Source organism: Sapajus apella, unplaced genomic scaffold (assembly GCF_009761245.1).
Source record: "Sapajus apella isolate SASKATOON/1434 unplaced genomic scaffold, GSC_monkey_1.0 scaffold70, whole genome shotgun sequence".
Taxonomy (NCBI): Eukaryota; Metazoa; Chordata; class Mammalia; order Primates; family Cebidae; genus Sapajus; species Sapajus apella.
The window spans coordinates 9,443,920-9,470,838 of NW_022437010.1; the positions used below are offsets into that span (position 1 = coordinate 9,443,920).

General features: G+C 39.2%; 1 protein-coding gene and 1 non-coding gene across 3 annotated transcripts in view; one reads left to right on the plus strand and one right to left on the minus strand.

Moving 5' to 3' along the window:
* GMDS (GDP-mannose 4,6-dehydratase) overlaps window positions 1-26,919 on the plus strand; it is a 636,169-nt gene that overhangs the window by 347,125 nt on the left and 262,125 nt on the right. The window lies entirely within an intron of this gene.
* Window positions 17,844-17,950, minus strand: LOC116531415. The gene has a single exon (XR_004260414.1). It is a non-coding gene; the product is annotated as a U6 spliceosomal RNA (small nuclear RNA).

A 26,919-nucleotide genomic window follows, 5' to 3' on the forward strand; every position in this document is an offset into this window, starting at 1 on the left:
GGATCCTTGGGAACAGTCCCCTCTGTCCATGTGATCAGAAGATAGCTCCCAGATGGGGAGAGCTCCTACTCCTTTCCTTGCCCTCCCTCCCTGCTCTCCAGCACAAAAGCTTTTGGAACTGCAGGAAACTCCCTGGCAGGCAAACCCAGGACCCATAGGTTTCATAGGTTTTGTGAATGGCCAGAATTTTGGGCTTCATAGCCCACTAATCTCTCAAGAATCTCTTTGAGAAACTGGAGTATCATAGAGATGTGAAAAGCGTTTAATTTCTAAAATCAGTGAATAAATATATTCTGATAACCTAGGTTTAAAAAAGGCAATAAAAATTAAAATATCCTGACTTCAGTGACAAAATAATTTCATTTTATTGTGCAAGTATTTAATTTGACCCAGGTTATTTTACTTAACAGCAATTAGTGTTTTGGTGTGCACTAAATAGTACCTAAGAATCCCTGGGATTGTGTTAGTTTCATGATGCAGAAGTTTATTCCACACTTGAAACTGGCTTACTGAATCCTGGGACTTCAGCCCTCAGTGTTGGCACTTGACTGTTCGCAGGAGTGGGGAACTGACTTCCCACAGGATGGCTTACATACATATGCAGGATGGCTTATATACATATCTACATATGCCATGCAGCCAGCTTTGAAATGTGATAGCACTTCTCTGATGTCCTTAATGTGCTGCTCAACCTTGAAGAATAGTCACAAAGCTAACAATTACTGTAATACTTGTCACAAGCATCACTTACTTGGTAGTTTCATGTAAAGATTATTGTATCATTTTTTGGAACAGTTGTTCTGTGTGGATCTTTGAAGAAAGAGTCGGTGTGTGCTTTCCATTTTCATTTGAGCATGTCAGATGGCTCGGACTCAGCAGCCACCTGGGCGCTCCAATCAACAGCCACCCAGGTGCTCCTTCTCAGGGACACCCGTACACATGTTCTTAGATGCCCTACAGGGTTATTCTCATACACCAGCACCCATAGCTGTGTGTTGGCATCACTTGCAGATGCACAGGTACCTTCAAGGTCCCCGCCTCTGATGACACCAGCCAGTGTCCTCGGCGCCCGGGGATGAGATCCAGTGTGGAAGAGCTTTGCAAGCCTTTCCCTCGGACCTCACAGCTGCCCGGCAGAGTAAGTGCTCACTCCCCAAAGGAGGCATAGCTTGGTTAAGTAACTGCACGGAGCACATGCAGGTAAGTTGCTGGGATGGGGTTTGAATCTCATGTCATGGATGCTAGAGCTTACACTGTTCTTACTTTCTTGGGCCATGCTACCTTTATCCATCTTTTCTGCCCTTATCCCCTTTCTTCTGCTTCCCCTCTTCTTTGTTTTGCAACACATTTTTCCTACCATTATTGCCCTTTTAAGGACCAACTTGCCTCTGAGAATTGCTGACACTTGCCCTTTGTCAACCATGTGACACCGGGGGCAGGTCTATCTCATGCACTCCTTCCGCCACCCCCAAGGAGGGAGCAGGGCTTTGTCAGCAGTCAAAGCTGCTGTGCTGGGGTCTCCTGGCTGTGTGCCAGGCATCATGCTAAGCCCAGTGAAGCCTGCAGTGAGGTATTAAGTGTACACAAACCTGAGTCCTAACTTGACCAATTGGAGGGTACTGTGCAGTGCTGGTGTTGGGGCCTGGGAGTCACTATTCCGACAGCCCATGCTCAAGGACACAGCAGTGAGCACAGCACACTGTTAAGGGCTCAGTCAGGAAAGCCTGGCCGGAAAGGAAACAAATTCATTCGTTAAATGGACTAACTCTTTTGTCTTTGCTTAATCGAGTAACTTTGCCTTCTTTTGACTTGTTCTGTCTGCCTGCGTAAAGGAAATCTGCTCTCATTTAATGGGCTATCAGTTGGGTGTTGCTGAGGAGGGGGCAGTCCTCCTGGCCTTTGCTCTCAGGAAGGACAGACCTCCAAACAGAGCAGCCCCCAATGCAAATTAGAGTCCTAATTAACACTAAGGCCCCCAGGGTTTCCTCCTTTTCCCAGAGATAAGGCTGGGGCTTCCTACCCTGCCACAATCAGCCAGCAGTTTCAGGAACCATTTTCTCTCCTCTGTGATTACATTTATTTTGTCTGGTACAATTTTGTGTTATTTAAATCTTAGAGTTTTAAAATGGCTTTCTCAGAGGCCATTCTCATCTGAACTGCTGTGGCCCTGAAAGTCTGGAGGGCCTGCCCTGACATCACATGCTCAACATTCAACAGCGCTTTTCTGTTCCAAGCTTGCCCTCCTCCCCAAAGCTGAAATAAATCAAAGTTGGTTGAGACTCAGTCGTAATAAATCAAGACCTGTCCAGAACTGGAGCCTGCCCAGTCAAAATGTCATAGCTTGGCTTTCACTGAGGATTAATTAAAGGACTAATATAAAGCCCAGATGTGCTTCAGGAGAGTAGCAAGCTGCCTGGTGGCTGCATCTCCCCAGGTTTCTGCCCACCCAAGAATATGGAGGAGGAAGACAGAAAGGCATCCAGGGTTGGGAGGGCGCTGAGGGGAGGGAGGCACCCATCAGCACATCTGAGTGAACTTTATCTAGTTTGGAGAAAATAGGACAAGCTTTCCAGCAAGGCAAGAAAAAAAAATCTATATCAGGGTATGTGTGTACAGTATTTAAAGGGAAGGAAAATGTAATATATCAGAAGGTATGCTTTAATTGAGGAGACAAACGAAAATGAACCAAGTAAAGAGGTTTCATTGTTTAAAAAAAAATGCAGTGAGATTAATGCCTGATTCCTACTGAACTTCTAAATTTTTTAGACCAGAGAATCTGTATAGGTGAAACACTCTTGAGATTTTTTTATTCACAGAAAGTTGAGTTAGACAGTGATAGCTTTTGGATTAGGATTTATCCAGTTCTTCCTTTAGTTCTACGCAATTCTATGCACTCAACAAAAAGGTGCTTGATTAAATTCCCATTGAACAAATTCACATGAAAAGCTAATGTGCAACATGAACTAATTCTTCGTATGTACAAAGTACTGCATTTGAAATAGGAAACAAAAAACCATGTATAATTCAAAACCCAATATCGTGATCATATTGTTATATGATTTTAAAGTTAAATTTTTCCACTATTTGTAGAAATTTGATTCTGAAGTTGGTAAAAGAAGACACCATCAAAGACTAATAAATCCAAAATTTTTTTTTGTGGTAATGTATATATTTTCCTTACTTGAATATCTGAAAATCAGCTATTTAGAAACTTTATAAATAACTTGAATCTGCTGATTGCGGTGCAATTTATAATAGACGCTTGATGGGAATAATTGGAATATTTTGATAGGAAAAAGTAGGCTGTTTGTGATTAGGAGGGCTTGCCATTTTATGCAGCATATCTTTTATCAATGGAAAATTCAGCTTTCCCCAGAACTTGTTATTTCGTCACAATGTTATATTGATGTTTAAATTATAGACATGAAAATTTTGTTAATAAATAATAAAATAGTATATGTGCTCAATAGTTTTAAGAAAACTATTATGGTTTAATTTGAGTGACCAGAGTGTGTTTAACCTGTTATTTGACCCAGGTATTTAAATGTGCAACAGTATTTAGTTGGAAGGAATTTTGAGAAGTCCGTTGGCCTTTTACTAGTTACATTATGAGTGATCATATATAGCATGCCACTATTTTTTAATCCTATATTCAGCTTATCTTGTGGTTAAAGTATCAATTTCAATGAATTTTAACATACCTGTGCAATGTCTGAGAAACAGGAATTTCACCTGTTTTCCAGATGTGCTATATATTTCTATTGAGATTACTGAGGACTGATAGATCATTTTGGGTTATTAAGGATCTAGCAGCATGGTATTTTGTTTTGTAAGGCCTTTCCTGAAGGACTCTTTACTTATTTTAGTCAATAATCTAGAAAAAAATAATTTACGACAAATTTACATTTTCATTAGTTCAGATAATTGATGTTTTTAGAAGGAATACTGTGTCATGCTTTATTGCTTAGTCCATAAATAACTCTGGTATTTACCGTTGCCTTTTATTCTATATTTTAGTTTTAATAACACCAAGTGAGAATGAAGGGCCTAGGACAGCGTGTCTCCAGAATGGGGACTGGGTTTTCAGAGTAAGGAAATTTAGATAAATAAGCTTTCGCAATTGCCCATTTTAAGTACTCTTTCATACTTTCTTCTCAATATGAAGAATTAATTACACACTTCTAGAACTTTGAGCCAGTTGGCATTTGGTAAATGGCACAGTGTATGTGATATTTCCCTCCAGATTTTCTAATCTATTAAGTTGTTCTTTTATATTTTAATTTTGAAGTATTTTCTCTCTTAAATAAAGGTGTATCCTTTACCGTTGCACAGAAGTTGTCTGAGCACCCACAGTAACCCTTCTCCCTGTTTGCCCTGTCTGTGCGTGTGTCCTCCATGGCAATAACTGGTTACTTACTGTTTATGTGTCTCCCTATTCACATAGATTACTGATTTGTTAAGGGCAAGAATGGCGTGTTTCATTTTGTTTTTTCGGTGTCTAACTTAGTAACAAGTACATAGGATGAACTCAGTATATGCTAACTGACTAAATAAGTAAAGGCTGGTATGTGTCTTTTCAGACTACTTAGGGACAGTTTGGTGAGTCATTGTCATGACATATCAAAGGCCACAGTAGAGTTCTCTGAGCTGCAGAAAAAGCCCTGCGGGAAAGAGCAACAGAATTCTCCTAGCATATAAGTATTTTTAGAAGATGTATTAACTCTTTGTATTTAGATCCCTTTTATTTTGTGGAAACCATAATATGTGGTCTTCAACTGATCTGAAAGAGTTACTACAATTCCCTAAAATATGTGGCCTGACCTCCTAGTATAACCTTTTTCATTATATATATATATATATTTCTGTTACAATGAGATGAAAAGCTGACTGAATGGACCTGATGTGGTTGTGATCAGTGTGAGCACATGTACTGTTGCAGCTAATGCTACCTGTGCAAGCAGGAACATCTCATCACCAAGCCCAAGTAGTAACACGTTGTTAAAATTCAGAAAAGGCTGACTTTAAGAGCTTGCCATAGTCAAATCACAATTATATTCCACCATTGTGGAGAGAAACACATTTTAATTAGCACAGGCTGTCTCTGTAGCCTGGAATATTGGGCACCATGTGGCAACTCCAGGAATGCTTGTCCCCAGGGGCTGAGAGCTGGGAGCCAAGGAACCAGGTAGCCACATCTCTAACAGGCTCCCTATTAGGAGAGTAGGCCTAGGCACCAGAGGTCTGCTCATGCTCTGCTGCCAGCGCTTTGCCTTTCTCTGATTTGGAAGATTGCTGAAGACATGCATTTCTTGCTAGTAAATGTATTAGGAAGTGGCCTGGGAAGGAAAAAGTTGCAGCACAACTGCTTTCTCCCTTGCATGGTAGTGAGTTAGCACAACATCTTGGCATAACCGAGTCATCTGAAACACTGTGAGTTATATCATCTAGAGCACTTTTTTGAAGTTAAGGCAACATATATTTTCAAATATAGCATTTTGACTACAAGCTACACTTAGAAATTGTCTACTCTGATTAGATATGGAAATGAAGACTGAAATAAGTCACTGATTTATCCAGTGTTATAGAGCCAGAATAAAATACAATGACCCAGCAGCTTCCTTGGCTACTGGCTTTTCCTTTTCACTATGCCAGACTGTCTCTTCTTGTCACATTATTTGAAAGATTAGTAGAAGTTGGTCATAAAACTTCATGATTAGTTTCTGAAAATACATCAAGCCATGTGCTTGTGATATGTGTACTTTTTAATTTGTATATTATACTTCAGTAGAAGTTATCTTAAAAACTTCATGATTTATGGAATTTGACATCAGACTTACCAGCAGGGACTCTTTATCAACACATTTTTAATAGTAATAAATGCTTAGCTCTTAAAGTTGAAGTGATTATAAAAAGATGGATTTCATTGCTGCTTATGTGTTATGTGCTAGCATATCAGATGTTTGAAAGCTTTTTCCTGAACGCATTGTTGACAGTGTTCACTATAGACTCCGCGTGAAAATGCTTTAGATTGTGAATTTTTAGCAGCATCTGCTCAGGAGCCACCTTCACCTGCATGGCTATCCACACCTACCTCCATGTTGGAATCCCAAGGAGGTCACCCCACAACTCTAGTTTCTCCCTGTCTGATGAAGGCTTCAGAGCAATGCCTCTGACACAAACAGGGCTCCCTGCTCCTCCAAGCTTGCCTTTCTAGGGAAGGGGCAGTTCATGTAGAAAATAGAGTGACATAAGCCTTGAATGTTGGCTCAGAGTGTGTAGGCAGTTATGTGGGCTTTCTTCAGCAACTAATGCGAGGGTGCCCTGTCCAAGGTCTCCACATTGCCTTAGAGTGGTGACTGTGTTCTCTTTGCTCTACTTCTTCCCTGCCAAATTCCAACTGATGCAGCCTTTAATAAAGATGAGGTCATGTTTACAAAATAGTCTGAGCTAAGGTTCCACTGAAGCCTTAGGAGATTGTTTTTTGGCTTTGAAATTTAATATTTTTTATAGTGAACTTATTAAAACTTCTACTTTCTTCCATCATTTCCTGAAATGGCCCACAGGTTTTCTCTCTTGGTTCAGTGCAGCTATAGCACTGGGTTTTTTTGGTGAAGGTCTTCTCTCTTTAATGGAGTCTACTCCTTAAAAAGTTCCATGGGTCACCTTTGTTCCACTTTGTCATATGAAGCATTGTAACTGCTATTCACTTTAATCCCCTTAGCCAGGATACGTGGGGACCATGATCTTAAATTTTCTCCTAGTAACAAAGTTAGATATTACTAATTATGCCAGTGCATTCTGATGGATCAAAGCATCTAGAAACAAAACAAAACAAAATAAACACTGGTGACATGTAAATCTGACATTCTAAGTAAGATTGGAGAAGAAAAATAACCTAAATGGCTCTCTAATTATTTACCATGTGCCTGGTATTTTCACAATAGATATCTTACCAGCTTCCTAGATAGAGGGGCAGGATGGATGGAGAAATGGAGGAAAGCAGGGAGTAAGGAAGTTTTCTTTCTAACTTTATTCTCCCATTGCCACTTCTATTATTCCTAGCATGGAGGAACATTTATAAGGAAGGTGAAAGTTCATGAATCTCTTTTATGTACATTATTTCATTTGTTTCCTTTTATGACATTTATCACCATTGTAATTAATTCATTATTTGTAAATCCATGATGTTCTTTATTGTTCACTGTGAGTTCCATTAGGGTAGAAGCCACACCTATCCTGTTCATTCGAAATCCCCAGCCACTGGCACACTTTCTGGCCCAGCATAGGCTGGTAGGAATTTCTTAAATCAATGCATGATGGGATTCAGTTTTCACAGCACCCCCATTTAGAGTGTCATCTCCCCGCAGCAAGTTGTTCTGATCCCCCAATTAACACTGGCACCTCATTCAAAAGCTCGCATTGCATCCTGTTCTTTATTTTGTAACTGGACACTTGTGGTTAGTTGTTCAAAGTCTTTCTTCCATTCTAAACCTTAAGGTCAGGAGGGCTTGACTGGTGTGCAGTTTTTCATTGCCGTGCCCCTACAGACTTAGGCACAGGTAAATGCCTTCCAGACAAGGAGGGTGGAAACGAATATTTTGCCCATCTGATAGACCCTAGGAAGCGAAGGGGCTGACTGGAATCACATCACTTGTGATGAAACATACTGGCACAAGAACTGTCTCTACCTACAAGCATGAGTTTCCTCATCTTAAAGAGACTTAACTAAGTAGTTTCTAAGGTATCTTACAATTCTGATTTTTAAAGTGCCAAATAATTTAATTTAGAAGGTTATTTTCTGTAGTCAACTTTAGTTAAGTTTTATTAGGGCCTGAAGCCAGGGGAAAGGCCTTGAGGATCTCCTCTGGGGTGGAATTTGCCACCCAGTGGAGAACTCTATGTAGAAGAGGGGAAGGAAGGCCAGGGTAGGTGTCCAGGATGTCAGGGGTGGCCTTGGGGTAGACCTAGCCTGTGGGGCGCATTAGATGACCTCAATTATCAGGAGCTTCTTTTCCATGAAAGACTGTCCAGGGATCATTCAGTGTTGGACAGGTTGTGTTGAGGGATGAAAACAGGTTGGTTAATGAGTACATACATAGAGTTAGCTAGAAGAAATAAGTTCTAGTGTTTGATAGCACAGTAGAGTGACTATTATTTAGAGGAATTTAGTGTGTGTTTCAAAGTAGCTAAAAGAGAAATGAAATGCTCCCAACTCAAAGAACTGATAAATATTTGAGGTAATAAGCATTCTAAATACCCTGATTTGATTATTGGACATTGTGTGCATGTATCAAAATATTACACCTACCTCATCAAAATGTACATTTATTATGTATAAATAAAATCAGTCATGTCAAAAAAAAAAAAAAAAGATGAGTAGTGGGAAGAGAGTCTCAGCTTAGCAACCTTAAGATACTTCCCGTCCAATTTCTGAGAATTTATCTTTCTTTAATTCTTCACAGAGACAAGCATGAAAGATGAAAAACTGAGACTACGAATTTGTTTTTAGTTGGTATTTATGTAAATTTTATATTTGTACCTGCAGATTAGTCATCAGTTTAGGTTTGGTTGTATATTTTTAGATGAGTGACTGTGATGAATCACAATACTTAAAAATTAGAAACCCACATATATATACTTGCTCCCTTCATAAAAAGATAATTTACTCAGTAACACCAGGTACATTGTATGCGATTCAAAAAGTTTTCCATTCAGATTTGAAAGGTCAGAAGTTCATTTTTTTCTAAGACTTTCATTTTTAATACTGATATTTGTTGTTTTTTTAAAAAAAAAAATAAAAAAACAACTGGAACACATTTGTCTTCATTGTATTCTGAATACACTACAATTACGAGTAGTGTATTTGAGTCTTTGAGTCTACCTATGCTGTGTTTTTAGGCAGTGTCAGCATTTTAATCCTACCTATAAAACTTAAAACTTTTAATATAGATAAGTATGACTGAAATCAAACACATTGAAGTCATATGCCATTTTACACCAAATATATTCTAAGAAATGCATATAATTTTTGTGAAAATTCTGAAGAAGTAGTCAAGTCAAAGTGAAGCAGATTTCTTTACTAAATCACCTTTTTATATATCATGTTTTCAAAAATCAATAGAAACTGTGTCAACTCTTTATATACTTTGTTTATATTTATTCTTTATAATGTTTAATGTACACAGATATGACAGATATTTTCTATTTAATAGAAAAAAAAATCCCAGCTCATTTAAAATTTAAGCTATGAAAACAATTTCTTAGTTTTTTAATTGACTTTTGGTACTTGAATTTGTAGAAGAAAATTTTCAAATTTTACATAGTTTAGTAGTATATACCTGATAGTCAAGTTTAAAAAAGAGATGTCTAGAAAAGTATATGTATGTTTTCCCTATGACAGATTATTGTCATGAACATTTCAAATGCAATAAAGGAACACCACACAAATTAACTTAAAAATTTTATTCAATATGTAATATGTATTCTGCAGCAAAACTAGTGACTTTGATCCAGTGTTGTTTTACTGCATTATATTTATGGACTTTGGGGTGTTTGCAATACTAGTTTTACTCAACATTGATTTAAAAAATATCTGGAGCCTGGGCAATGTCGTGAGATCTCAATCTCTGCAAAAAAGTTTTTAAAAAGTTATCCAAATGTGGCAGCTTGTGCCTGTAGTCCCAGCTACTCAGGAGACTGAGGCAGGAGCATCACTTGAGCCCAGGAGCTTGAGGCTGTAGTGATATAATCACACCATTGCACTTCAGACTGAGTAACAAGGCTGGATGCTTACCTGCCTTCTGCCTCTTCCAGAACTCAGGACACTCTCACCCTAAGATTTTGGGAACAGTCTCTCCACCCACTTTCACAAGGTACATTTTCAAATGGACCTTGAATCCTTGGCACATCTATGATTTGTGACCCAGTCACTCAAGTTTTGTAATGGACAATTGTGAAGGTGGACACCTGAGGTATACCAGACTTTGAAGGTGGACTCAGCTAGGCTAGCTTTTCAAATTGGGATTTCAGCAGTTCTGGTGATGCTTCAGAAAGTGCTCAATGCAAACCCACCACTCCCTGGTCTGTGCGGTAAAGCCCAGCTCCTTGGCCTGACAGTCTACATCCTGTGTGGCCTGCCTTGAATTCACCTTCCAGCCTTTTCACTCACGGTTCTCCACATGCCTTGTCCATGAAAACATCCTGATCCATGGACAGAAGGGGCTTTTGTCTCTCAGACTTACACAGCACCTTACTACCATCTCCTCCTACTGTGTGCTGTTCTTTCCTCCTGCAGTCTTTATCCCTCTGCTAGGCTTTGTTCTGGAGAACACGGTTTGCGTCTGAGTTATCTGTGTGCCTGTGTAGTGCCTACCAGGATTTGGACACAGTTAATCCTTAGTAAAATTTGATGACTGAATGCTTGTGTCCTCTTCTTTCCATCAGCAACTATTGGTGGTAAGTTATCAGAACTGGCCTGAAGTTTGTAAGAAACGATAGTTCCTTCATGGTTGGGGTACCAGATTTAGCAAGCAAAAATAGGGGGCACCCAGTAAAATTTGAATTTCAGATAAATAACAAATAAATTTTAGTGCAAGTGTGTCCCAAATGCTGCATATGAATATTTATTATAAGAAATTATTCACTGTCTTTCTGAAATTGAAATTTAATGGGCACACTGCATTTTGTCTGCCCCCTCCTTAGTTTGTGGCCTTGGCTAAAGTGACACATGGGCTAATTCTGTTATCCAAAAATGTCATCCCACATTCTGACTATGTTGTTTGGATTTATGGTCTTTGATTAAGATGAAGATAATCTTGGCAGAAGTCATGCCTGAAGCTGTTTGTTAGCAGATAACAGCTTAACAAAAATCAGCCGGAATGGGGGTGGGGGCGGATGTCTGTCTTTATTAGCTCTCTAGTGAAGCTCTGCCCTACACTGAGCACAGTGCTAGTCTCGGTGCTAGCATCACAGAATGAGGTAGATAGTGCTTGTCTCACTTGAGGTGAGTACACCTTCTGGGGCAGTAGTCTTTATTACAGACCTTTTTTCTTCAGACTGTCCCTTAAATATTACCTAGATATGCAATTTTTCCAGGTCCCAAAGCTAGAGGAGGCAGAACCTGGACTCAAAGCAATATAACCATGCTCTCAACTCCACATTAAGCTCCATTTCCAGGATGCCATCCTTGGCCTCTGCTATGGGCTGAATTTTGCCACCTACCCCCAACCAAAATTTAGATGTTGAAGTGCTAATCCCTAGTACCTCACAATGTGACCATATTTGGAGATAAGTTCTTTAAACAGGTGATTAATTTAAAATGGCCATTAGGGTGGGGACCTATCCTGTAGGATCGGTGTCCTCATGAGAAGAGGAAGAGACCCCAGGGTACGTGCACACTGAGGAAAGACCGTGTGAGGACACAGGGAAAAGGCAGCCATCGGGCAGCCAATATGAGGCCTCAGGAGAAACCAAACCTGTGGTATCTTGATCTTGGATTTCCAGCCTCCAGAACTGTAAGGAAGTACATTTCTGTTGTTTCAGTCCCCAGTCTGTGGTATAGCAGGTACAGCAGCCCTAACCGACTAAGGCATCCTTCCCCTCCCTCGTCCAGACCTCTTTTTGTTCACCTGCTGCTCCTCCCAAATCCCCCGCCTTTGTTGATATGAGCCCCTTAAACATAGTTGTCCTTGCCCCAAAACTAGGAAGTCAGCCTAGAGTCCTGCCCTTCTCTTCCCTACAACCCCAGCAGTAAGCCCTGTCCCTCCCAGAGACATCAGTCAAATCCCTGTCTCCCTGTTCATCCCTATTACATCACCTATGATTTGGAACCTGTTATCTTTACCTGGAAAAAGACTCCCAATCAGTCTGTTTGCAATGTAGATATTGGATGGCAGTTAGCTTGTCAATCATACTTTGATGGCACAAAGTCTATAACACTATCTAAAAGATAATCCATTTATTCCTTTGTTCAGATTTCCTTACAATAAAATCTAACTTGGATACAATCACTGCAGAACACCAACACCTTCATGATCTGACTCTGCTCCCGCCTCACATGGGTCCTGCCTCACATGGCCCTCACCTGACACCCCCTCTCCTCCCAGCACTGAGCCCCCTTCCCTACTGTCTGGTTTCCTGGGTTTGTCAGCTGCCTATACTTTCTTACATGCTGTCCCCCCATTCTGAAATCGCCTTCTCCTTTGCCCATTTGCTCATTCAAAAGTTCCCACCAGAGTTTGAGTCCTTAGTGTGAGGACTTTGTCTTTCCCTCCGATTATTCTCACCACTTAGTTTGCAATAAGTGCCTCCAGAATTTTGAGGAGTAAATAAACATATGTGTCCCAAAGGGTTTAGCTCAGTGCTTCTCTAAAGGCAGCAGTTTTGTCCCCAGGGAACATGTCCAGTGTCTGGAGACATATTTTACGGGGAGTGCACGTATCTGATGGGTCGAGGCCAAGGATGCTGCTAAACATCCTCCAGTACACAGGACAACAGCGAATGGTCCAAGTCAAAAGGCCAATAGTGCCAAGTTTGAGAAACTCTGTCTTGGCTCCAGTCTTTACAAAAATCATCCTAAAGCCAAGCTCTCTGCTCCCTCAACTCTGCTTGTGCCTATATTGGAGCTCTTAGGAAATTCTTCTTTTTCCTTTTCCATATCCTTTATTAGATTGTGCTCCTTGAGGTCAGGAACCATGAATCACTCAGTCCTGTATCTTCATTGTCTGCACTGTGGCTTAGTAAGTAATAGTTTAATAGAAGAATGGATAGAGAAAGAAAGGAATGGCAGGAGAAGCTTGTGGAACAGTTCACCTCTTTAAGTTTTAAACTTAGGTCAGCTCTGGATCTATCTCTGTATCTTGTAGTTCTAGTTAGAAACAAGAAGAGGGGCCAAGAGGTGAGTATGTGCAAAACCTATTGGCCAGGATACTAGTTTCAAACAGATGCTGCACAACTGGCATGCATGTTCATTTTGTTGCTCATTTCTACTCGATAATGACTAGAGTTTATATAGAAGGTGGAAAGAATAATCATGTAAAGCACGTCTGTACAATAAAAGATGCTGCAATTATGGAAATGTTCTTTATCAGTGCTATTCAATACCATAGCCCTGGCCACACATGGCTGTGGAGCACTTGAGTGTGGCCCATGCACCTGAAGAGCTCAGTTTTTAATTTTATTCATTTTAATTGATATTATCTTACATGGTCATGTGTAGTCAATAGTTACCTTAATGGGCAATGTACAGCTGAAGTCTGTTTTCAGGCTGACCCTCTACACAGCGTAGTCTTGGGAGTGTTTTATTAAGCTTATTATAGTTCATTTTGGCCAGAGGAAAATAACAAAGGTTTAAAAGAAAATACAGTGGAGAAATGGCCCATCTTTCCACAAAACCCTAAGGTTCTGAGTCACATCATGAGTAAATGGCAGAAGGAAGGCAGGTTTAGCTGGGCAGTCATGGGAAATCATGATGGGCAAGCCAGATACCACACCTCCAGGCACTCCCCAAACTCATTGCTCATGGGACGAAGTCAGTCCAGGTGCCAACTCATGCCGCACCAATACCTTGTAAGGACTCTTAAATCCTATCTGACCTTTGAACAGGTTCAGAGTGTGCTATCTTCAAATGGGAAGGAATACAAAATAATTCTAGAAGAGATCCAACCTGTTGATAAATTATAGGCCCTAAAGAAGGGAAAAGAACATCTGTCTGGAATTTGCTTTGAGGGGATGTGATTTTTGGGGATAAGATTTTCATTAGGTTATAAAGTAAAATCTCGTACCTCAACTAGTAAATATTTCCTAAATGCCTATTGCTTTGATCTTAGTATCTATAGATACTGGGGGCATACTTAAGAGTACTTTTAGATGTAACCCCCAAATTCCATGGAGCTCAGTCTTTTGTATGAAACATAATTTTTTTTTTTTTTTTGAGACGGAGTTTCACCCTTGTTACCCAGGCTGGAGTGCAATGGTGCAATCTCGGCTCACCGCAACCTCTGCCTCCTGGGTTCAGGCAATTCTCCTGCCTCAGCCTCCTGAGTAGCTGGGATTACAGGCACGCGCCACCATGCCCAGCTAATTTTTTGTATTTTTAGTAGAGACAGGGTTTCACCATTTTGACCAGGATGGTCTCGATCTCTTGACCTCGTGATCCACCCGCCTCGGCCTCCCAAAGTGCTGGGATTACAGGCGTGAGCCACTGTGCCCGGCCATGAAACATAATTTTTAAAAAATGATTGTTTTTATCACTATCTCATTTCTCTCTAATGCTTTTGACAAAATATCCTGTGATACTTGATTGATGTTTATTCCATTACTTGTTATCTAATTGTGGAATAAAATAATAGGTCTAATATCTCACTCTCTATGTAATAAGACAGATTTAGGTGAAAATGAGATAAATGCATGCTCTCACTTTGAAACTGTAAAGAAAGCCCTAAAAGAGCATTTAAGATATTTAATACCAGTATTCCCTATTCTATTAATGTTTTAATATTAAAATTAGGTTACTTAAGGAATAATGTTCCACAATTAATATATTAATACTGTCCTACTAAATACCCCTATAATATAAAATGTAATATAAATACCTATAGCATAAAATATTAAGTATACTTGTAGTATAAAGACCCTTTTGCTTATAACTACACCATCCTTCTTGCATTGGAATTCCCCGTAGCTTTTCTCAGGGTGGCAGTAAGATCAGATTAGAAGTGTGAGTAAAATATTATTACAATCAATTAAAGCATTAGGCTCATAAATTGATCAATAATTTTTCAAGAACATCATAGGTCATGATTTCTTTTCATTTTGTTGAAGAAAAATGTGATAACTAAGATGAAAAGACATGTTTATTTTTGTGTCAGGTATTCTGTGATTAGTTAATTAAATATTTTCATCAGTTCCGGTGACCTCTTGTCTCTCAGCTGCATATTGACTTTCCCAACTGTGCCTTCCATCCTTCTGGCTGCAGTAAAAGAAACCAGATTTTCCTCAGCCACCTCCAGGCTCTTTCTTATCTAACTCAGGAGAGCCTTCTGCCATGGGGATTGGCAAAGAATAAACCCAGTGGTCTCCATTTTTGTAGAAAGGTTCATGGCAGGTCAGTTATTTTTCAGTATATTTTTAAAAGGCGTGGTTGAGCTAATTTAATTTCTTCTGTTCATTAATTTCTCTCCTTTCACCTCCACCCCCTCGGAATAAACGGCCCTTCACATGAGTCCAGTATAGCTTCAATACACCTTATTCACATGCCTTTTATTGCAGCCGCATTCCAGCCAGCTGGAGGTGGCCCGACTGCCTCAGCTTTCCCGTTTTAGCTCTGGAAATGATTTCAGCATGGCAAAAACTTTTCACTGGCCAATTTGGAAAACAGGATTCAATTTGTGAAGAAAGCTCAAAATGGCAACTGAGAATGAAAAAGAGGATGGAGAAGGTTGAAGCAGGGAAAGAGTAAGAGAATAGAGATGGGCTGGGTGCAGTGGCTCACACCTGTAATACCAGAACATTGGAAGGCTGAGTCGGATAGATCACCTGACATCAGGAGTTTGAGAACAGCCTGGCCAACATGGTGAAACCCTGTCTCTATTAAAAATACAAAAATTCCCGGGCAAGGTGGCAGGCGCTTGTAATCTCAGCTACTCAGGATGCAGAGACAAGAGAATTGCTTGAACCAGGGAGGCAGCAGTGAGCTCAGATTGTGCCACTGCACTCCAGCCTGGGCAAAGGAGCAAGACTCCATCTCAAAAAAACAAAGCTTAATTAAAAGTGGATTTATGGTGGGCTTTGGTAACAGATTTGTTACCAAAATGCACTACAGACAGGCAGATTCCAGATTCCCAAGACTGATTGATTTCAAGTCTAGGGAGGATATATTTCTAGGTAAAAGTTGTATGTGTGTTATAGCTTTCTCTTTGGATATATATTTGAGTCTCCCCCAAGAGAAAAGCAATGTCATATTTAAGTATGAACATACTTTAATGATAGGTGCTACTTATATCTCTGCTATGTTGTTTCTGTTATATGTGATTTGTGTATCATATATAGTTTTTTCTTAAGAGAACACTGAATTTTGAATAATTTCAAAAGCCTATGATACCTTCAGAAGTTAAGCATGGATCCTAACAATTTATATGTGTAGCCATATTATTAAGGCATAACTACTGAATGTTTACAGTCCCTGGGATTGTGGAATTCTGTGGCCTCCTTGACCATTTCAGCATCTGGAAGAGGTGCGGATGTTGTCATCTGACCTCAGCCCTGGATCCTCATCTGTCTTCTAGCCCAGTGATTCTCAAACTTCTAGTGTGCATAGGAATGACCTGGTAGACTTGTTAAAACACTGATTTTGATCATCACTCCCAGAGTTCTCATTTAGTTGGTCTGGGTAGGACCCACAAATGTGCTTTTTTTAACAAGTTCCTTGGAGATACTGATGCTGCTTCTCTTGCTCTACATTTTGAGAATGACTGTCCTAGTGGTTCATCCTCATCTTGACCCAACACTAAGGAGGTGGTAACCAAGTTTTAAAAATTAGCCCCTCTAGTTAAATTGGGAAATCAAATACTTAATACTAAGTGACAGTTTCTTTTAAATAACTTGGAAATTTTCTTATCCTCCAGAATTGCCCCTAACAGTTCTCCAAATTAGCATAATCGATTCTAGAAGTTCAGGGATTAGTCTGGAATATGAATGGGCTGGGCCTTTGTTCTGACAAAGCCATTCACAGCACCAGCTTGTTTCATATCTCAGGACATTAAACTCCTCTGCTTTGGCCATTAGAGGTACAGTAGATTGGATCTGTGACAGCACAGTATGTCCATTTAGACATAAATTCATTTCTCAACCCTTCGGAAGACAGCAGTAGTGAGGCTTTGATTTGATATAATGACACTGAAAATGGAGAGGAAAGGATGAGTGAAAACAACTTGTGAAAATGGAATCCATGTGGTTTAACTGATACCTGTGGGTGAGAGGCACAGGAAAGGAAAGAATCAAAGGTGACTTTATATATCAGACCAGGGGAATAGATGGCAATATCATTAAAAGTCAGGAGTTGGCGTTGTGAAAGAAAGTAAGGGTGAAAGAAAGTAAGGTTGATTTTTAAAATATAAGCCCATACATTTGTAACTGGTTGATTTTCAGCAAGGGTACCAAGACAAATCAGTGGGGAAAGAACATCACAAAAATAAACTCAAAATGAACTCAAAATGGATCCTAGCTGGAAATGTAAGTGCTAAAATTGAGGCATCAGCTGTTCACAGTGACATGGCTAGGGTAAAAAATGGTAACACTTTCTTTTTTTTTTCCCCCCATTTATTTATTTTATTACATTTTAGGTTTTGGGGTACATGTGAAGAACATGCAAGATTGTTGCATAGGTACACACGTGGCAGTGTGATTTGCTGCCTTCCTCCCCATCACCTACATCTGGCATCTCTCCCCTTGCTATCTCTCCCCAGCTCCCTGCCCCCTACTGTCCCTACCCTATTTTCCCCCAACTGACCCCAGTGTGTAGTGCTCCCCTCCCTGTGTCCATGTGTTCTCATTGTTCAACACCCACCTATGAGTGAGAACATGCGGTGTTTGATCTTCTGCTCTTCTGTTAGTTTGCTGAGAATGATGGTTTCCAGGTTCATCTATGTCCCTACAAAGGACACAAACTCATCGTTTTTGATGGCTACACAATATTCCATGGTGTATACGTGCCACATTTTCCCTATCCAGTCTATCGTCGATGGGCATTTGTGTTGGTTCCAGGTCTTTGCTATTGTAAACAGTGCTGCAATGTTTCTTGTGCACGTGTCCTTACAGTAGAACGATTTGTAATCCTTTGGATATATAAAAATATGGAACGCTTCACGAATTTGCATGTCATCCTTGCGCAGGGGCCATGCTAATCTTCTCTGTATCGTTCCAATTTTAGTATACGTGCTGCCGAAGCAAGCACTAAAAATGGTAACACTTTCTTTTTGAAAACACCATTGAACCTAAATCTACCCTGCTAAATTTGTGTCTGTTATTTTTAAGTAATTCATATGAAGTGTTAAAAGCTTAATTAAAAGTGGAAATTATTGTGGGCTTTGGTAAAAGGTATGTTACAGGCAGATTCCAGATTTCCAAGGCTGATTGATTGAAAACACAGGTGAGAGATACTCTTCCTGAACTTTAGTTAGGCATAGCTTTCTTAGATATAACACCTAAAGCACCGGCAACAAAAGAAAAAAATAGATAAAATAGACTCCATCAAAGTTAAAGACTGTTTTCATAGGATACCATCAAAAAAAGTAAAAAATCAACCTACCAAATGGGAGAGAACATTTGCAAGTTATATATCTGATAAGGGGCCAGTATCCAAAATATATAAAGAACTCTTATAACTCAAGAATTAGAAGACAACCTAATTAAAAATAGGCAAAGGACTTGAATAGACATTTCTCCAAAGAAAACATTCAGCTGACACGAAAGAACATGAACATGAAAAGATGTACAGCATTATTAGTCATTAAGGAAATGCCACTCACAACCACAGGGAAAGACTACTTCACACCCGCTGGACTGGCTGAAATTAAAAAAATCCATAACAAGTATTGGCGAGGGTATGGAAAAATTGCAGCTCTCATACATTGATAATGTAAGACCACTTAGCCACTTTGTAAAGCAGTTAGACCATTTCTCAGTGTTCAGTATAGGCACATAATTAAGAGAAATAAAAACATATGTCCACATGAAAACTTGTACAGGAATCTTAGTAGCACCATTATTCACAATAGCCAAACAGTGGAACTTTTGGTGGAGTAATGTCCTCTAATTTATAAATGGACAAATAAAATGTGATTCATCATACTGTGTCATATTATTCAACCATAAAAAGGAGGAGGTACTAATGGATGCTCCAACATGGAGGAACCTGGAAAACATTATGCTAATTCAAAGAAGATAGACCCCAAAAGGCAGCATATTATATTATTCCATTTATATGAAATGTCCAGAATATGGAAATCCATAGACACTGAAAGTACTTAGTAGTTGCCACGGGCTAGGTACCAGAAGTGGGGAATGACTGCTAATGGGTCCAAGGTTTCTTTTTGGGTAATGAAGTATTCTAAACTTAAACTTAGGTTGTGGTAATGGTTGTGTAACTCCCTGAGCATACTAAAATCAATTTAATTGTATGTGAATTATATATCAATGAAGATTTTTTTATAGTAATAAAAAATCTTAAGAAACCAAGAATAAATGCCAGGGTAAAGTCCAGTGGATGTTTGGAACTTGGGAGAGAGGTCTGTGCCAGAGGGAAACGTGAAGCTCCTTGCATAGAAGAGTAGGTGAGCCATGGAAGTGAATCAGGTGTCCAGGGAGAATATGGAGGGAGAACATAAAGTTGTTGGAATACAGAACCTGGGAGCACAGCTGTTTTTTTAAGGACCCAGAAGAAGTTAGGAGAATGATCTGAGATAAGGAAGAAACCAGGATGGCACAGAATAATGAAAGTGAAGGAAGAGAGGCAGGTTTACAGAATAGGCAGTCACAAAGGGAAATGCCATGGAAGGACTCAACATGCCACTGAGCTTGATGTTTGGGAGTTAGTTGTTTTTCCATATAGAGGCAGTGCAGGTGGAAGCCACATAAAAAGTTTTAATCAGTGTGTGGAAGATGAATGAAGGCTTCAGAAAGAAGCATATCAGCCCTCTGTTTTTGCAGGTTCTGCATCCATGGATTCTACAGTAAAAAATAACAATACAGAAAAAAAAATTTTTTTTTTAGATACTGACCACGTGCAGTGGTTCACACCTATAATCCCAGCCCTCCTTTCGGAGGCCAAGATGGGGGTGCCCAAGGCCGTGGGAGCTCATCTCTTGTATCAGTGTTACCTGGATGGGAGACATGGAGTCAAAGGAGATTATTTTGGAACTTTAAGGTTTAATGACTGCCCAGCTGGATTTCAGACTTGCATGGGCCCTGTAGCCCCTTTGTTTTGGCCAATTTGTCCCATTTGGAATGGGAACATTTACCTAATGCCTGTACCCTCATTGTATCTTGGCAGTAACTAACTTGCTTTTGATTTTACAGGCTCCTAGGTAGAAGAGACTTGCTTTGTCTCATATGAGACTTTGGACTTGGACTTTTGGGTTAATGCTAGAATGAATTAAGACTTTGGGGTACTGTTGGGAAGGCATGATTGATTTTGAAATATAAAAGGGACATGAGATTTGGGAGGGTCCAGGGGAAGAATGACATGGTTAGGCTTGTGTCCTCACCCAAATCTCATCTTGAATTATAATCCCCATAATCCCTATGTGCCAGGGAGAGACTAGGTGGAGGTAGTTGGATCATGGGGGTGGTTTCCCCCATGGTGTTCTTGTGATAGTGAGTTCTCATGAGATCTGATGGTTTTATAAGTGTTTGATCATTCCTACGGCATTCTCCTTCCTGCTGCCTTGTGAAGAAGGTGCCTTGTTTCCCTTTCACCTTCCGCCATGATTCCAAGTTTCCTGAGGCCTCCCCAGCATTGCTGAACTGTGAGTCGATTAAACCTCTTTCCATAATAAATTACCCAGTCTCAGTAATTATAGCAGTGTGAAAACGTACTAATGTGGGAAGGATAGCTTGAGCCCAGGAGTTTGAGACCAGCCTGGGCAACACAGCAAGACCCCCATTTCTTCAAAAAAAAAAAAAAATAGCCAAGAATGGTGGCACATGTCTGTAGTCCCAGCTACTTGGCAGGCTGAGGTGGGAGCCTCATTTTAGCCCAGGCAGTCAGGAAGGCTGCAGATAGCCATGTACCATTGCACTCCAGGCTAGGCCACAGCCTCTGTCTCAAAAAAAAAAACAACAGAAAACTAAAAACTGAAAATAAGTGCAACTATTTACATAACATCCACATTGTATTTAGTATTTTGAGTCATCTAGAGATGATTTAAAGTGCATAGGAGAATGCATGTATGTTATATGCAAATACTATGCCACTTTACGTAAGGGACTTGGGCATTCTTGGATTTTTATATCTCCAGGAGATCCTGGAACCAATCCTCTGTAAAGACTGAGGGACACCTGTACGGAGTAGTTCTTAAGGAATTTAGGAGGAAAAAGAAAGGATAACTGGCTGAGGGTTGAAGAAAGGTTTTGTTCTTGCTAATGCCAATGACATTGTTTAGAAGGGCAAATCTTAAGATTTAAAGGCAGAAGGAAAGGAGCCAGTAGAGAATGATCATTGATAGATAATGAAGACAGAGCAGAAGAAAATTCATAGCGGAATAAAACTCTGGATCCAGGTATTATAAACATGTCGTGCACCATTCTCACCCTCCCAGCACCTTCTTCCTGTTTTGGAGGTAGCTGAACATTATAGTGTAAATTTGAGTTTTTTACTTAATGAAAAATACACCTAGAAACACTGATAACTTGTAATTTTGTAAAGTGTTTCCAAATCTGTGGCCTTCTAACGCCTGGAGTATTTGTAAGATGCCCCCAGGTTACCCTGAGCTCAGAATCCAGCACTGCCTCTTACCAGCTTTGGCAAAATTTTGTAAACCTCTCCAAGTATGCATTGTCATCTCTAAAATGGTAATGATACCTACTTTCAAGGTTTTTGTTAAGATTATTGAAAAAGTATTATTGAATAATATATATAGCTGCTAAATGGTAAAGAACAGGGCCCTACAGTAGACTTTTGTGGGTTTAAATCCAAAGCAAGTTGCTTACTCTGTCTGCATGTCTGTTTTCCCATCTGTGAAATGGGTCTGATAAAAGTACTTATGTCATGTGGTGGTCAAGATGAATAAATGAAAACCTCTGTGTAAGTGCAGAGCCTGGCACAGCTGTAAGTTTGCTCAGCCATTGAAAAAAGTAGCAGCAGCAGTTGCTGCCACTTTTACTACTACTCAGAATAAAAATGCTAAATGCAAATAAGAAAAAAATCTGCCAATTGTTAATGAGTGCTAACCAATAAGAATGAGCTCTGCTAATTTAATTATTTTTCAAATTAAAGCCTGGAGCTGCTGGGATAAAGTTTAATATTTGCTAAAAGAGTCAAATCTAATCCTTATTATAATAACCAGACATTATTACTTCTGACACAGAAACTTCAGTGTTTATTCCCTGAATCACTGGTGTTGATAAATATAATAAGATAAATACTGTTTTTGTTCTTGATTTAAAAAAATCAGTGTAATTGATTAAAATGAAATAAGTGGTCATTGTTCCTTATAGAACTGCTGAGTAAGGTGTACTAACAGTCTATTTTTTATTGAGAATGCTGTTAGTAATTCTAATAGTCTATTTTTTATTGAGAATGCTATTAATAAAGTAACTGTTAGATTTATAGGCCTCTGTAAATGAAATGTCTTAATAATATAAAATCTACTTGCCTTCACAACAGGGTCTCTGATTTATGCTTTATTTCCATCTATGATATGTGATGTTTTTTGATTTATCACAGAATAATATTTGTGTCATTTCTGATCATTATCATTTTTTATTGATATTTAGTTGTTACAGTAAAATTCCAACAGAATTACACAACTGAGAAAGAATGATTTGATAGGTCCTAAAAGTATATACCCTAATGGATTTCTAATGGAGATTGAACTTGATGGCAGTATGCTAAGTTCTTGAAGTTGGAAATTAATGTTCTATTTTAAGGGGACATTCTTGGCATTGCTTTTACCTTTTGGGAGGAGGGGAGGAGGGAAATCATAACTTTTCTTCTTTTCTCAGACAAATGACCAAGTAGGAAATTTTTTATGAATTACAGAAACATTCAGATTGAATAGCATGCTGTGATTCCTGGCTCAGTCACTTTACTTTACCCTGCCCTTCACATTTCTGCAGACAGCAGTAATCAGAGCGGTCTGGGAACCACTCCGTCTGTGTTCCTGCGGCCTAGTGAGTTCAGAAGACTCCTTTGTTTTGAGCTGTGGAACAAGAGGAAAGGGTAGAATTGGCCCCTCTGCATGCAGCTGGATGCAGCATGGTATCCCAGGTCAGCCTGCCACTGCAGTAGTTTAAACAAGGTTTGTGGTCTTCCTTCTCCATACCAGAAAAGGAGTGATGTCCCATAGAGAATATCAAGTAGATGGTAACATCAGACACTTACACATGGGAAGTGGGCAGTCCACAGACTGACAACGTGGACTCTGCCCTCTGATACCTAGGGAACCTCGGAGACCAAGGAACAATCATGACATTGCCACATCATTTTCCATCATGATCTTTATAAACGAAAGCATAGTGTCTTAACACTATGAAAACACTGCTTCGTTCTTTTGCCTTTGTAGTCTCCAGCCAATGTCAGTTTAGATATATCCATCCCATGGTTTCTCCTACTCTTCCTTGGTATGAGAAAGTGAAATAAAGTTCAGATTAAACATTTCACTTCTTTACTGGGATTTGCGGCACATTAATTTGATATATGATAAAGATAAACAAGCAGAACCAGAGAGTGAGGGGGAGAATCCACTTATTCTAAGATAGCTTTTCTTTTTCAACTTCAAAATGAGAAATAATTATATTTATCTCTGTAACATGGAGATAACTAGGCTGTAAATTAATTTCCATCCAGGCTTTTCTAATAAATTACAGAGTTTTACTCTTTTCCAGAATCAGAAGTCCAAAACGGCATCTCTGGGTCAAGTGCTCTAAGCCTTCTGACCTTATTTCTCTATAACAAGGGCTTTATCCCCTTAAATTCATAAATTACCTAAAACATCCTTTTAACATCTCAGAGGAGAGGTGCCAGATTGCTTAAATATCTCCCGTTTTATCAGAGTGCTACATTCATTTTTCACTCAGTTCAATGTAGTTTCCTCCTATAGTTAAATCAGCATTTCAAATTTTAACATTGAGTTAGGGAGCGTATAGATAAATGATAGAACTTTGTGACTGAAATAGATAAATCTTGGGCCACTGCCAGTAGATAAATAATGTACATTTGAGCATTTTAGAAGTGATCAGCTATGAGGTCGAGCAGCTCAGGGCACCGTAGCCTAATGCACTTTTTAATGAGTAAATCATTGCTAACTGGTGTGCTCATAATTTAACTCCTTTTTAAATATACTACCCATGGGTTATGCCCCTAAAAAGCAAGTGAGGTACCCTAAGGGCCAGAAGGGGACTTGGAACATTTATAAATGAGCATGACACTAACGTGAACCAATGGATTATTTGCATTCCACTGCTTCAGTTATCACTTAATGGCTGCAGGCTCTGATGGCAGGCCTGTGGACTGTGTTATGTTAGCCTCAAAAATAAATGCTAATATCTGCGAAGTTTTCACATTCCCCACCATATTTGGTCAATTGTACTAGCTTAGCCCCTTAAGAGCTGCCAAGAGTCTTGTTGGCAAAAATGCCACTTTGGTGAAGACATAACTGACCACCAGTCCTATTTGTAGACTTTCCCTGGTTGACGCTACATCATTTCCTCCCCTTAGAACTCTGGGATTTGTGCTTTTTATTGAGTGTGATCATTTGAGTTAAATATAAATTCCCCTCTTATATCATGTTTTCCTTTGTTGGCAGTGTTTTGGTCTTTAGATAATTCTCCCAAGGGAAGTTCTCAACTGTATAAGTTTAATGAATGGTTGTATTGATCTGCTTTTCACATAGATATTTGATTGGGTACTTGGGACCATTTGGTAGAAAAAGTAAGATATATGATGTGGAAGGAAATGACTGAGTAGTTCAGGTTCCTATATGTGGTTTACTCATGGCTTCTTTTCCTTAAATGGAGGCTCTCGCTCTAATTGTAGTACATTAAATCAAAACCTTTACTAGTTGAAAATTGTATACTAAATATTATGCAGGTGGCCGTTTTCTATCCATCTGTTCTAAATGAACTAGGATTAAAACTAGATAAATTTTCTGATGATTGGGAAATATTTAGTTTTGATTAAATAAACATGTAATAATGTGAGTTTATGCCCTTGATTTGGTTAACACTGAAGCAAAATATATGGGGCCAAAATTCCTTTTTGGTGTATTTAAATTAATGTTAGAATTTGTATTTTCATGTTTTAATGATGATGCTTTTTTATTGATTGGCTCAGCATACAAAATAATTTGTACATTTTTAAGTAGGAGGAAATACCTCTCGTTAGGTACTAGGGGAGCTGACTTGTAGTGCTGTATCTGCTCCTTGAATATGTATGTGTGTGAAAATTAAAGACTTACCTAAATTTTTTCAGCCAAACAGGGTTTTAGAGTGAGCTCATATATCTGAGAGTATTTCTAGCTTTTAAAATCTATGATTTTGTAATATATGTGGAAAGTTCTTTTTATTATTCAAATTGCCTTTAAGGTATTTGTTTAATTTTTTATTACCAACTTTTAAAAATCCATTAATCAATGTATAAAAAAGATCAATGGACAATTATGATTTCCATAAAATTATTATTATTTTTTTTGAGACAGTCTTGTTCTGTCACCAGGCTGGAATGTAGTGGTGTGATCTAAGCTCACTGCAACCTCCGCCTCGTGGGTTCAAGTGATTCTTCTGCCTCAGCCTCCCAAGTAGCTAGGACTACAGACAAGTGCCACAACCAGCCAGCTAATTTTTTTTTTTGAGACGGAGTTTCGCTCTTGTTAACCAGGCTGGAGTGCAATGGTGCGATCTCGGCTCACCGCAACCTCTGCCTCCTGGGTTCAGAAAATTCTCCTGCCTCAGCCTCCTGAGTAGCTGGGATTACAAGCACGTGCCACCATGCCCAGCTAATTTTTTTTGTATTTTTAGTAGAGACGGGGTTTCACCATGTTGACCAGGATGGTCTTGATCTCTTGATCTCGTGATCTACCCGCCTCGGCCTCCCAAAGTGCTGAGATTACAGGCTTGAGCCACCACGCCCAGCCTAATTTTTGTATTTTTAGTAGAGATAGGGTTTCACCTTGTGGGCCAGAATGGTCTCAATTTGTTGACCTCATGATCTGCCCACCTCAGCCTTCCAAATTGCTGTGATTGCCACCATACCTGGCCCATAAAATTATATATTTAAAGAAATAGAGTCCTACATATATATTTATTTTTAATGTCACAAATTGTGTATCTGTGAAAAGAGTAATCCTGTTCTCTAGGAAATGGCTCATGCTAATACTGCCAGTATAGCTACCATGCTAATTAGAATAAATACACGGTTTATTCTAATCCCCACAAAAATCTCTCATGATAGATATTTGTTCTGTTTTACCAATGGAAAAAACTGGAGCTAAGCCTAAAAGGTATAAAGACCAGGGAATTTTGAACTTGGATGACCCATGAGTTTTCTATTATGTTGCCTTATCCTTATAAATCCATTAGATAATGACCTCAAGAGAATATAACATACAATTTAAATATCCTGTCTGGGGCTACATTCATTCTTATTAAGTAATCAGCAGAAATAATTGTGTTTGGATCCTCTTGCTCACTGACCCTTTGCTAGACACTGCTTACAATGTTGAGCTTCTTAAGATTGGATTTTAGAATTATTTTTTCTCCCTATATAAAGTCCTTCATTTAATTATTTCTCTCTCTCTTCTTTTCAGTTGATTCTGTGTCATGATCACTCTAATTGCAAAATATGGAATCTTGTGATTAACTTGTCATACTATTCTAAGAGCACCTCTGATTACACTTTGGTTTATTTCATTCTAGCCATTTTTTCCTGTTTGAGTGTATGCAGATGTACTTATGTACACACACACATATATCCTTATCCATGCTCAACTAAGCTGGGAATTTTAACCAGTATTTGCATTTCGAAGCAATATTATATCTCCATTTTAAAAAGCCAATTAAATAGCTCTTTGATGCAATACACTGAGAGTGCTGTACATCAGTTTTCTCTGCCTCCAGCTCTGAGAGACCAAGGGCCATGAAGAATCCTCAGACCCCTGATGCCTGCTAAATATGCTTAATTTATACAACATAAACTGTATGTTCTCA